Raw genomic sequence first — 11791 nt, 5'->3', positions numbered from 1 at the left:
GTTGGGTTGAAATTTAATATGGATAAAGTCTTATGCTTGGTTTAAGAAATCAGTTTCACTAATACAAGGTGGAATTCAAGATTGCAGCTGGTCTAAAAGGATCTATAGGTTTTAGATAAATTCATGTTCAATAGGAATAACTGTATGTACAATGTGATAGTCAAGAGAGGTCATGTGATTTAGGGTCTCATTAACTCCCAGAAACAAAGAGATGATTATCTTGCTGCACTTTGTGGTGGTCTGACCACGTCTAGAATATTGTGTTCACTTCTGTAAAGTACATTTTAGGCAAAATATTTACAAACCAGAAAACATCCAGAGGAGAGAGCTCTTGTTAGGTAAGGACCATTTGAAAGTACTAGGAGTATTGAGGCTGAAGAAAAGACTCAAAAGGACATGAAAGCTGTTTCAAAATGGAATAATTCTATAGCAAGGTGGGAGGGAGAAGAGGGAGAGACAGAGAGATGTAGAGAAAGAGACAGAGAAACACAGAGAGACAGAGACAGAGAGAGCAAGAGAGACAGAAAGACAGTGTGAGAGTGAGAGAGCAGGCATGAGAGAGAAAGAGGGAGAGAAGAGAAGGAGAGAAGAGAGGGAGAGAGAGAAGAGAAGGAGAGAGGAGAGAGAAGAGAGGGACAGAGAGAGAGAGGAAAAGAGAAGAGAGGGAAAGAGGAGGGAGAGAGAGAGAGACAGAGAGAGAGAGAGAGAGAGAGAGAGAGAGACAGAGAGAGAGACAGAGAGAGAGAGACAGAGAAAGAGAGAGAGAGAGAGAGAGAGAGAGAGAGAGAGAGAGAGAGAGAGAGAGAGAGAGAGAGGATAGAGGGACAGAGAGAGAGAAATTTTTTGGACAATAAATTCATGGGTTGCCTTAATCTTTTTCTATTGCACAGTAGATTCCTTTGTAAAAAACATTAGCTCAGAATGCAATGAAAATCAATTTATTTTTATATGGAGGCAAAACCCATTATAAAAATGAATAAATCATATAAACAAGGTTTAAATAGTGAATAGAAATCTCTCAAGGCTAAACTAGGCAAGCATGGAGAAAGGGGAGGGGAAGGAAGTAGAGAGAATATAAATTCACCACTTCCCAATAGCACCGACAGTCAAGAAAAATGCAAAGTTCTGTCCAGACAAATCACTCTTTCAGGAGGCCAGTGAGTCAGACTAGGTTTCAATTGTTCACGATTATATTCATTTCAGAGGATCCACTTTCAATCTGCTGGCTGCTGGTGCTGGTATCTGTTCGTACTATCTTGGCACCTTTGCTGTCTGTAGAATTCAAAAGTTCACTGGGCTTGTCCATTCATTCAAGAAAAAATACTTCCATTCACCTTCTTGACAATAAGAAGTTACACAAATATGTGAAAGTAGTGTTGGATGTGTGCAGCTTGACCCCACAGTGCTGAACTAGGAAGAGCGGGTATAAGCTACAATGATGCCAATTTCAACTTTAGGTTAAAAATAAAGCTTCCCAAAAATTAGAGCTATTCAAAATTAAAAAGTACTGCTTTGGGAGAGGGTAATTCTCCCTCATTTGGATATCTTCAAGCAAAGGCTGAATGACCATTTGTTGGATGTATTTTAGAGAAGATTCTTTTTAGGCCTAAGGTGAACAAAATGGCTACTAGATAACAATTCTGAAATTCTGTGATTCTATAAACAAACTTGCACTGTAGATATTATTATCTCCATTTTACATATTAGGAAACTGAAGTTAAAGAGATTTGCCTATGGTTACCTAGCTAGTAGACTTCAGACACAAGATTTAAACCCATATTCCTGACTGCACATCCAAAGCTCTATGTACTGCCATACTGCTTCTCATAATAAAGCTGTTCATACAATGTGCCTTACTCCAGTAGAATTTACTGTATGTACATCAGCAACACATATCTATAGCTGGAAGGGATCAAAGAGACTATCTAGAAACCCTTCATTTTCTAGATAAGGAAGCTGAAGCACAGGGAGGTTAATTGATTTATCCAAAGTTACACATGTAATAAACATCAGATGTTGGATTTTCATATAGATTTTCTGAATCTAAAATCAATATGTTTTCTTCTGTCCCATGCTGCTATATACATATCTCTATCTATCTATGGTATTTTGCAAACTTTAAGAAACCATCAATGTTACTTGGCACTAGGTAGCAGGACTGATAAAAATCAACTCTTTCCCAGTACAGTACTCTGGTACCTAGTAGGCTCTCAATATATACTTGTTAATGTGACTTTTAAACCCTCAACTGTTCATAAATATCATTCTTAATTATTTTCAGAAGATGATAGCCTAGACCTGTGAGGTTACAGGATCTAATACAATTCCCTTCTCTTATAACTGAGAAAACATATCCAGAGAGGTTAAGTGAACTCCCTAAGGAGCCAGATTGAACTGGCTTTTGAGAGCTGATCATTAAATTTTCAGTGTAAGCATTACAACTCAGAAATCAGCAAACATTACAAATAAGGACTTGATTTATTATTTTATTCATTATCTAGGCAAAGTAATTGAGAAAATATTACTAATGCAGGTTAAATTTTAAAGTATGTCATACATACTTTCCCCTCTGGAGAGCTAGCCGTTAATCATTTACCAGCATACCACTGAATATACTCCTCATATATCTAATGTTACCACCTGAGATTTTAAGAGAACAAGTTTTAAAGGTAGGTCGATTGTAGGATTTGTAGACAACTTGACCAAAGGGAAACGTTACACATTTCCTTTTGATAACAACTTGGAAGGTGGTTGCCAGTACAGCACCAGTGGTCCTGTGACACTGAACATTTTTTTTCAGTGACTTGGATAAAGATATAGATGGTATTCTTATTATCTTCTGAAATAGCAAAGAAGCAGGGAGGGATAGCTAGTACACTACACACAGAAGAGGCACATTACTGAAGTTGATACATATATGGGAATGTTGAAGGATTGGTTCCCAAGGTATATGAATGGAGGAAGGATGACAAAGGCTTGCAAAATGTTGGACTTTGTTATTACTAAAAAAAGGCAACTGAGAAAATAAAAGCAACTACTTACCCACGTCTCCTTTTCTGTCTACACAAAACTTTAATGGATCTAATCTATACATGCATTGAGAACATCCTTGATGAGGTTACTAGAAGGATTATCAGACTTTGCAAGTACAATTATTCCTCCACATTGTGACTTTCCCCATTGTTGTGTGATATATGGAGGATTGACATAAGAAATTAAATGGTAATTTTGGGGGGAGTTTTGTGGAAGCCGCAGACGACAGTGAAGGCCAGTAGATGATGCAGAGACTATGACCAAATACTTAACCCAAATTTTACAATAAGGTAATGTAAATATGCCATAAGAGAAAAAAAATCAGACTTCTTCTCTGGTATGAGGGGAGGATCAAAAAAATTTTACACAGATTTTCCAGGTTTCTAGGACACTGTGCCCCTAACCCCCATGATGTGGAAGGGATAACTCTAATATTCCTTATCTTTATTTTCATAGAATTGACTCAAAATGCTGAGAATAAAAAGTTTGTTGATTATAAAATTAATTTGCTTGGGCAGAGTAAAACACTTCCCAACAGTGTTTCTTCCCTGCATATATCACACTCAAGGAAGGTTTATTGAAAAGATGTAACATAAATAATCCTCTATTATTATCTTGTAAAGCCTAAGACAGGAATATTTCAATCAAATACAATCAAATTCAATCAAAAACAAAAGGTTTTTGTATTTGTCATTGCTGCAGAGGAGGTCCTGCTCTGAGTTGAAGAAGGATTCCTCATAGATGGCGAAGTTCTCCAGATACTTCTGCTTGAGGATAATATTTTGCCAAGCCTAGAATCATTGCACAACATCCTAAATTAGACCTAAAATAAACAGCTTTGATTTAAGTATCTATACAAGAAAAGCCAAATGGAAGATTCACACTTACTATATACTCTCTTATGCAGTTAACATGGACATATAATTAACGTATAGAGTTTATCTTTCAGTACGTATTCCTCAGACTGACTGGAAATCGAGAATGAGCTGGACCCAAAATTGAAGAGAAGAGCATGCTCAGCTGTCTTTGTGAATTCACATATTTTCAGCGTGAAACAAAGTATTTCTGCAAAACAAAGGCTTGTCTTTTAATTCTAATATTCTCTTAGTGATGTTATATGGCCCCAAGCCATGGGATATTACAGTCTCCAAGGGTTTTAAACTGAGGATTACCCAAAGGGCAAAAGAGAGGTGCATGATCAGTGTAAACAGGCTTTGACACATTATAAATAAGAAACTAATTACACAGGAGAGATCACGTAAAGGAAGTCAACAGAGAAATGTAAAATCAGAAAAAAAAAGATGTCCTGATGATGTCGTGAGAGGGAGGAATAACCAATGAATATCCTTCATGCACCATTGGTGTACGTCATGTCAAGAGAACTTGATGATTGCACCCAGAACATTGGAGAACATTGTGATGATTTTATGAAGCACATGCATGAGAACTGAATGATATGAGCAGTCATGGGTGGGTTACAGTTGGTATTGATGAGACCACGTATCCACTGGAATCTTTGAGTTCAATATTACTTTTAAAAAGTAAAATTTCTATTGAATCATGTATAACTTTTCCCCCTTCATTGAACTGGACTATATACAAAATTCTTGGATGAGTTTAGAACATGTTTAAAGAGTTTCTTCAAATTCATTAGAGAAAAAAATCAGACTATGTTCCAGTGAAAAGAAATGAGAGATGACCTGATGTAAGTAAATCTAGTTTCTCTGTAAGCTCATCTAAATATATATTTGAAAGTAGTTAATATCATAAAAAGCACATTTAAAATTTTTTATAAGACTTACATAAATATGAATTTTTGATTACTATGTGAACCCTATATTTAAAAGCATTTCCTGAATATAATCTCTGAGCTTCTCTCCTTTTTGCCAAATCTAGAACACATATAGCTTCTGATTCTTGTTTACATATTATCCATCTTATTTTCCTTTAAAAGTTTTATTGACATGCTATGTTTTACATTACAAACATTTCTACATTATTCCAATTTAATGAGAATTCTCTTATAACAAAGTAAAACAGTTCAATAAAACTAATAGTACAGCAATCTCATCTGAAAGTGCATACAGCATTTGTTGCACCCCACCTCAGTCTCAATCTATTTTTAATTTATTTTTTAAAATGAGCAGAAACTGATTTTCTCTTTGTCCCCTCGCCCATTAAGAAAAAAGAGAAAAGAAAAAGAGAAAAACAAATTCCATGTAATAAATGTGCAAAGTCAAGCAAAACAAATTTTCTCATTGTCTGCATACAAAAAAGTCTCATCTTCCACCCTAAGTCTATTAACTCTATTGAGAGGTAGACAGAATATTTTATTAGTCTTGTGTAAACTTCGATGTTCATTGTATTGAGCATAGTTCTTAAAGCTTTCAAAGTTGTTTATCTTCACACTGCCATTATATAAATTGTTTTCTTGGTTCTGTTTATTTCATTTTTTTCTAAGTTTATAAAAGTCCTCAAGGTTATTGATCTTTAGAATATTAGTGTTAGAGTAGAAATTATTTTTCTGATTCTGCTGACTTCACTCTGCATTTGGCCCACTTCTCTTTGAAATTATCTATTTCCTAATTTTTTATAGCACAATAGTATTCCATCACATTTAGAGATCACAATTTATTCAGCCAGTCTGTACTTGATGGGCATCTCTTTTGTTTCCAGCTGTTGCTACCACAAAAACCTGCTATAAATATTTTTGTACAGATAGGATTCTTCTGGGTATAGGCCTAGCAATGGTACTGAGACTGTTTTTTAGAGTCAGAGTTCCTCTCACCCGAAGTTCCCTGTGAAATACTCAGCACTACTGCCAGTACCTCCCACCAGGACAAAGCCATTGTTCTTGGACTGGGTGATTTCCAAGGTCCTTAAAACTATGACCGTAGCGTAACATTGTATGTCACTAAAGATGGGCTCATGGTCTGATGGAGAAGATTATAAAACCCCAAGTTAGCAGTAATTCTTGAAAGTATAATAATGAAACATATGAATAGCTTGTGATCATGCTCCCAGTTAAAGAATGAAAAGTCCAAGGAATTGGGATCCTGGCCCTGTGCTAGGAAAAGCTTTCTCTCCTATGTGACTCCCTGAACTTTTCAGAGGTCTCATTCTGCTAACAAAGGCACATAAGGAAATGCAAAGCACAGGTATTTATGATTAGATTTAAGATTAAGATTTTAAGTTTAAGATTGGATTAATTAGATGCAAATAAAAGGACTTTCCTAGAAACAGATGATTGTTACACACAGTTGAAGTAAGGTAGAGAAGAAGATAAGGGATTTCTAGTGCTATTCCATTTGTTTTGGGTTTTTTTTAGTGCTCCAGCCAGCCAAGAGAGTGCCCATGATAAAAAGAACAATTTCAGATCTTGCCACTTGCCCCTTTAGCTTTTGCTTTTACAGGTTGCTTGAAGGCCTGAGTTTGAGTAGGAGTAGGAGACGTTCTCATTGCTGAGGCTGCCACATTGGTGCTCCATTGGTAGGGGGCACCTCCCTCTCTCTTATCTGTGTGTTCTCTTTCCTTTTTTCTCTCAGATCATTCATACCTCTTCTAGAAGAGGCATTATGCCAGGAATGAAATATTTGGTTGATTTTTTACATGATTTTTCTGAGGCTGAGGATTTGTGTAAGGATTAGGATGAGATTAACACAGCACGATATAGTACGATTTAGTTGGATCACTGGAATATCTATATCAATGACCCACAGAAGCAAGTACTTTCTGAACCATGCATTCTTATATTGAAAGATGCTTATGCAGTGATGAGGTCATCCCCTTTTCTCTTGTTAATATGTAAATATTCCCCCAGTTTCACACTCTAATACCATTTGAAACAGTTTTTATGTGGAGACCATTTTAAAAATCAAGATGCTCTTTTCAAATACTATGAAGATTTTTCTCTGCTGTAAATGTTATAAATTTTCCTTGAGTTTTTGAAGTAAGCTGACCAAATTAAAGTTGGAATCTGGGAGTGAACTGAGGACATATCACTGAAATTCCTTGGAGGAACTCTGAACTCAGCAGAGCCTTTAGGTGTTATTTGTAATTCATATGATTGGAACAGAGCTTGAGTTAGTTGAAAAAAAAAGAGAAATTGTCGATTTAATAACTGAGATGCCAGGTTCATGTAGTGAATTACGTAAAATCATGATTTGTGAAATGAGAAAAGCAAGGGAAGAAGGACACTTAGAGTTATCAGATAGAAATGTAACAACTTTCAGTATTCTACATAGCAGAAGAGATGGACATATGGCGGTATACTACATATGGTGTTCATGGAGGATCCAAGGAAATCCATACAAACTTCAAGATTATCTCCATCTATAGAAAACTGCCTTGGCAGATGATAGGAGCCAAATTCAGATAGCTAACTTTCTGCCTGCTCCATTAGCACTGGGAAGTCTCAAGGAGAGAGATCATGTATGACACCTATAAATCAAGAGTCAACAGACAGCTTGAATAGCACTCTGGTATCTATGAGCCCAGAATTTAGGCTGCTGGCAGATGTGTTTGCAGACAGATTTTGCTCCATAAATAATAGAGATGGAAAAATCAAAGAGGCATCAAGTAAAATCTCTGCATTTTCTCTTGGTGACTTCACCAGCTCCCAAAGGTTCAATTATCATTTTTATTCATATGACTCCAAAAGTTCTATGTCTAAGCTCATTTCTGTCCTGCGTTCTAGTCCTCCATCAGCAAATAACTGCTGGCTAGACCTTTCCACCTGAATATCCCCTTGTTGTTCAGCTGTTTCAATCATGTCTAACTCTTTGTGACCCCATTTGGGGTTTTCTTAGCAAAGATACTAGATACTATTTCATTTTACAGATGAGGAAATTGAGGCAAACAGGGTTAAGTGACTTGCCCTGAGTCACACAGCTAATAAATGTCTGAGGCTGGATTTGAACTCAGGAAGATGAAACTTCCTGCCTCCAGGCTTGGTACTCTATACACTGTGCCATGTAGCTGCCCCTGAATGTCCCCTAGCCATCTCCAATTCAGTTTATTTAAAACGGAAAAATTTTCTTTCCTCTAAAACTTGCATGCCTTCCTAAATTTCCCTTTATTTGCTGAGTGTCATGATCCTTTCAGTCACCCAGGTTGGAGTCCTTATGAACATTTTACTCTGGGTCACCACTTATATTCAGTAAGTTGCACAGTCACATCAAATCTACCTCCCCATTACATTTTTTTCTTTCCTTTTGCCAAAATGACCCTCTATATCTAGTTCAGGGCCTATCTCCTCTTGTCTGGACTATCACAATAATTTCTTTTTTTTTTTTTGGCATTTTTTTTTTTACTTAAACATTTAAACTTTAATAGTTATATAAATACTATTGGAAAACAGCACTTAAGGGCCAGAAATTCCTTCCTGGAGCTCAACTCTGTGGGCCGCAGAATAATTTAACTACCTTCTTATAGTCAGGAGCCTTTTTGGGTAACAGGATATGAAAATGAATTCTTTAAACAACTTTATGCATATTGTATATCTATATATACAGAAACACCCTTTATATACACAAAGTCTGCCTGTGTATGTACACTTATACCTTTTCTGACACAGTAAGCCACCCCATAGGCTACATTAGACACACATATGTAAAACCTGAAGCTGTTGTCTTTGACATGTGTCCCTAAAAACCACAGTGCAATGCAAAAATCTTGCAATAAAAAACAAAGTTTGTGGGAGAACGGGGTTAGGACAACAGTCGATAATGTCACCAGGGACACATTTAAAAAAGATAGGAACCTAACAAAAATGGTAGCAGTTCTATACATATTAAATGGTCAAGAAATACATAAACAGTACAAAAAAATAGCCATGGCCCCTGAAGCCTCAGCTGATGCTCTACCGGAGTCCCAGTTCCCACAGGGCCCAGGTTGCCAGAGTCCAGCTGCTTTGGGGGGGAGGGTGGTTTCAGTGGATAGCAACTCCTAGGCTAGGGATGGGTGCTGGCCAGAAAGGAAGGCGGGGGAAGAAGTACACAGATCAGCCCTTGGCAGCTCTTAGCTCCCACTGCACCATAAGACATAGGGCACTTCACCTTGAAAAAGACCAGGAGTTTGCTTGTGGAACTGGGTGTTGGAACGGTGGATGCTTATGAGTTATCATGAACAGGTGTAGTTTTCTGTCAGATGAAACGGTAAGTAAGCAAACACAAAATCTGAGTCATGCTCAAATTGTTCCCAAATATATCAATCACACTGGAACAGATTCACAATTTTCAAAACAAGCATCATAGCAGAAGTGACTGTATGTTCTTTGGAGTCAGAGGAATGACTTATGTGGTTAAAAATAGACATACAGGTTTTACTACCCCTTCCTCTCCATTCTTGTATCAGAGGACCTGGAGCTTTGAATGCAGGAAGCCTCAAAGACTCCGAAGGGAGGGAAACATACACAAAATCACCAAGATGGATGCCAGGAAGAGCAAAAAGAAATCTTAAGGTAAACAGGCAGAAACTGAAATAGATAAAATTCCTTTGCAGGGTCTGGCTAGAGGCTGCACGGGTAGGTTTTTCCTGCCTCAGTATTCTCTACTGTTCCTCTTTGAGTCCAAATGGGCACCAGCTTGGAGTGGGCAGTGACCTCAGTCCTGTGATGTTCAATGCAGGTGGCTGGGTTTGAGGGGCATGGGCAGGGATGAGGCAGTGGGTGTGGTAGCAGCCCCAGTCCTCCTCCTTGGACCTTAACCCAAGGCCACATGCAGAGGAGTGTCTGCTGAGTGATGTGAAGGACCAAGGTTCTGAAGTAGGCTGGCAGCTGTGTGGAAGAAAAGACAGAGCAAAGCCCCCCATCCCAGGATTCATGGAACATCTTTGGTACCCAAGTGGGGTACCAAGCATTAAAGTTCTCCAAGTTCTCCTTCCATGGCCCGAACCATGACGTAGAGCTCAGCCAGACCCACCATAGAGGCCACGATTACTGCTGCCAGCACCCTCGCAGCCATTTCCGAGAAGATGTACTGGCTTCCAAGGTAGGTGCAGGTAAAAGCTGCTGCCACAGTGACGATGAAGTTAAACATGGAGATGACCACTGCCTTCACTGACCTCACTTGGCAACCAAAGTCAGCTAGCATCCCATTGCGCCTTGGGGCCTGGCAAGAAACATTTCTGGTGATCCGATTGTACTCCTCATTGGCCAGCTGCACTTTGATCCGCTCCAGGCGGGCGACCAGCTCTGGATTCCTGGGGGGTCTCACCACCTCTGGATTCCTGGGGGGTCTCACCACCTCTGGGAGATGGATCTCACTGCCTTCCAGGAGCTCGTGAAGGAAGGGAGGGGAGCCCTGCTCCCGGAGGTGTTCGTGCAGCTCTCGGAGCAGGCTGAAGGGCACCAGGGGCCGGGGGTCTTCATCCTCGCCCTCGCCCTCGGCAGCCTTCTTCCTTCTCAGAGCCGCCTCCAGCCGCGCCCGCAGCTCCCGGGCCAGGCGCTCCGCCTCCAGCTCCCCGCCGGTGCTCAGGGCCCGTCGCAGCCGCTCCCGGCGCGCACGGAGCACGCCATGTTGGGTCGGGAGGCGTCAGGTGCCACAATAATTTCTTAACTGCTTTCCTTTTAAAATCTCCCTCTGTGTCTGTCCGTCTGTATCTCTGCCTCTCACTCTTACCTTCCAGAAGCTGTTAAAGTGATATTCCTAAGGCACAGGTCTGAGCATGTCACTTCTCTGCTATATGCGCTTCAGTGGATCCCTTTTATCACTTGGATAGAATATGAACTCCTTTGTTTGGCATTTAAACTCCTTTATGACCCGGCTCCAAAGTGCCATGCCAGACTGATTTCATATCATTTCGTCTCATGCACCCCATGTTCTGGCCACATTGGCCTACTTGATGTTCTCATTCGTACCCTTCACCCCAGATCCTAGACTTCACGCTGGATTTCTTCCATGGCACTCCTTTCTCACTTCTGCTTTTTAGAATCACTAGCTCCACTCAAAGCTCAGGTTGAATTGTTACCTTTTATAAATATGGTCTTCCTGATCTTTTCAGTAGTTACCAATTCCCAAACTTGGTATTTCTTTGTATGTACTCACGGGGCATAGAGAGTATATTTATTCATGTGTAAATATGGTGTTTTACCTTGGTAGATTGTAAGTTCCTTGAGACCATGGACCATTTTCATGTTTTGTCTTTGTATCTGCAACACCTAGCACAGTGCTTGGCACATAGAAAGCATTTAATACATGCTACTTGAATTGAACTGAAGTATAATTGTTTGGATTAGCTATCCAGAGACCAGATGAATAGTGCAGAATATGCAGAGGGATTTGAGTGAAAATGTCATTCAGCCTGTCCATAGCATAGGATAGCATATTGCATTCTGGGGGGGCCAGAAGTAATTGACAGAGTGTGCAGAGCTTACTGTATTTGATTCAGTTCAACTGAGCTCATTTCAGCTAAAAGTTACTAAGTATCTACTTCGTGCAGAGCACTAATCTGAGACAAAGTAGTTCTAGCGCACAAGGAGTTTACATTCTACTGAGTGTGTGTGTGTTTATATAACATGCACAATATTGTAATCCAAAGTAAATTGATGAAGGAGAGAACTAATTATGATATTAGCAATAGCAGCAATAATAATGGCTAATATTTACATAGTCCTTTCTACGTGCCAGGCACTGTGCTAAGTGCTTTACAGTTTATCTCACTTGATCCTCACAACAAGCCTGGGAGGTAGGTGCTGTGATATTATACCCATTTTATAGATGATAAATCTGAGACAAAGGTTAAGTGACTTGCCCAGAGT

General features: G+C 39.3%; 1 pseudogene; it reads right to left on the bottom strand.

Moving 5' to 3' along the window:
* Positions 1-9207: 9207 nt before the first annotated feature.
* LOC140498416 (transmembrane protein 199 pseudogene) lies at positions 9208-10549 on the bottom strand (annotated as a pseudogene).
* Positions 10550-11791: the final 1242 nt, after the last annotated feature.

The sequence above is a fragment of the Notamacropus eugenii genome, chromosome 4 (genome assembly GCF_028372415.1).
Source record: "Notamacropus eugenii isolate mMacEug1 chromosome 4, mMacEug1.pri_v2, whole genome shotgun sequence".
Lineage (NCBI taxonomy): Eukaryota > Metazoa > Chordata > Mammalia > Diprotodontia > Macropodidae > Notamacropus > Notamacropus eugenii.
This window is presented reverse-complemented; position numbering and strand designations above follow the sequence as displayed.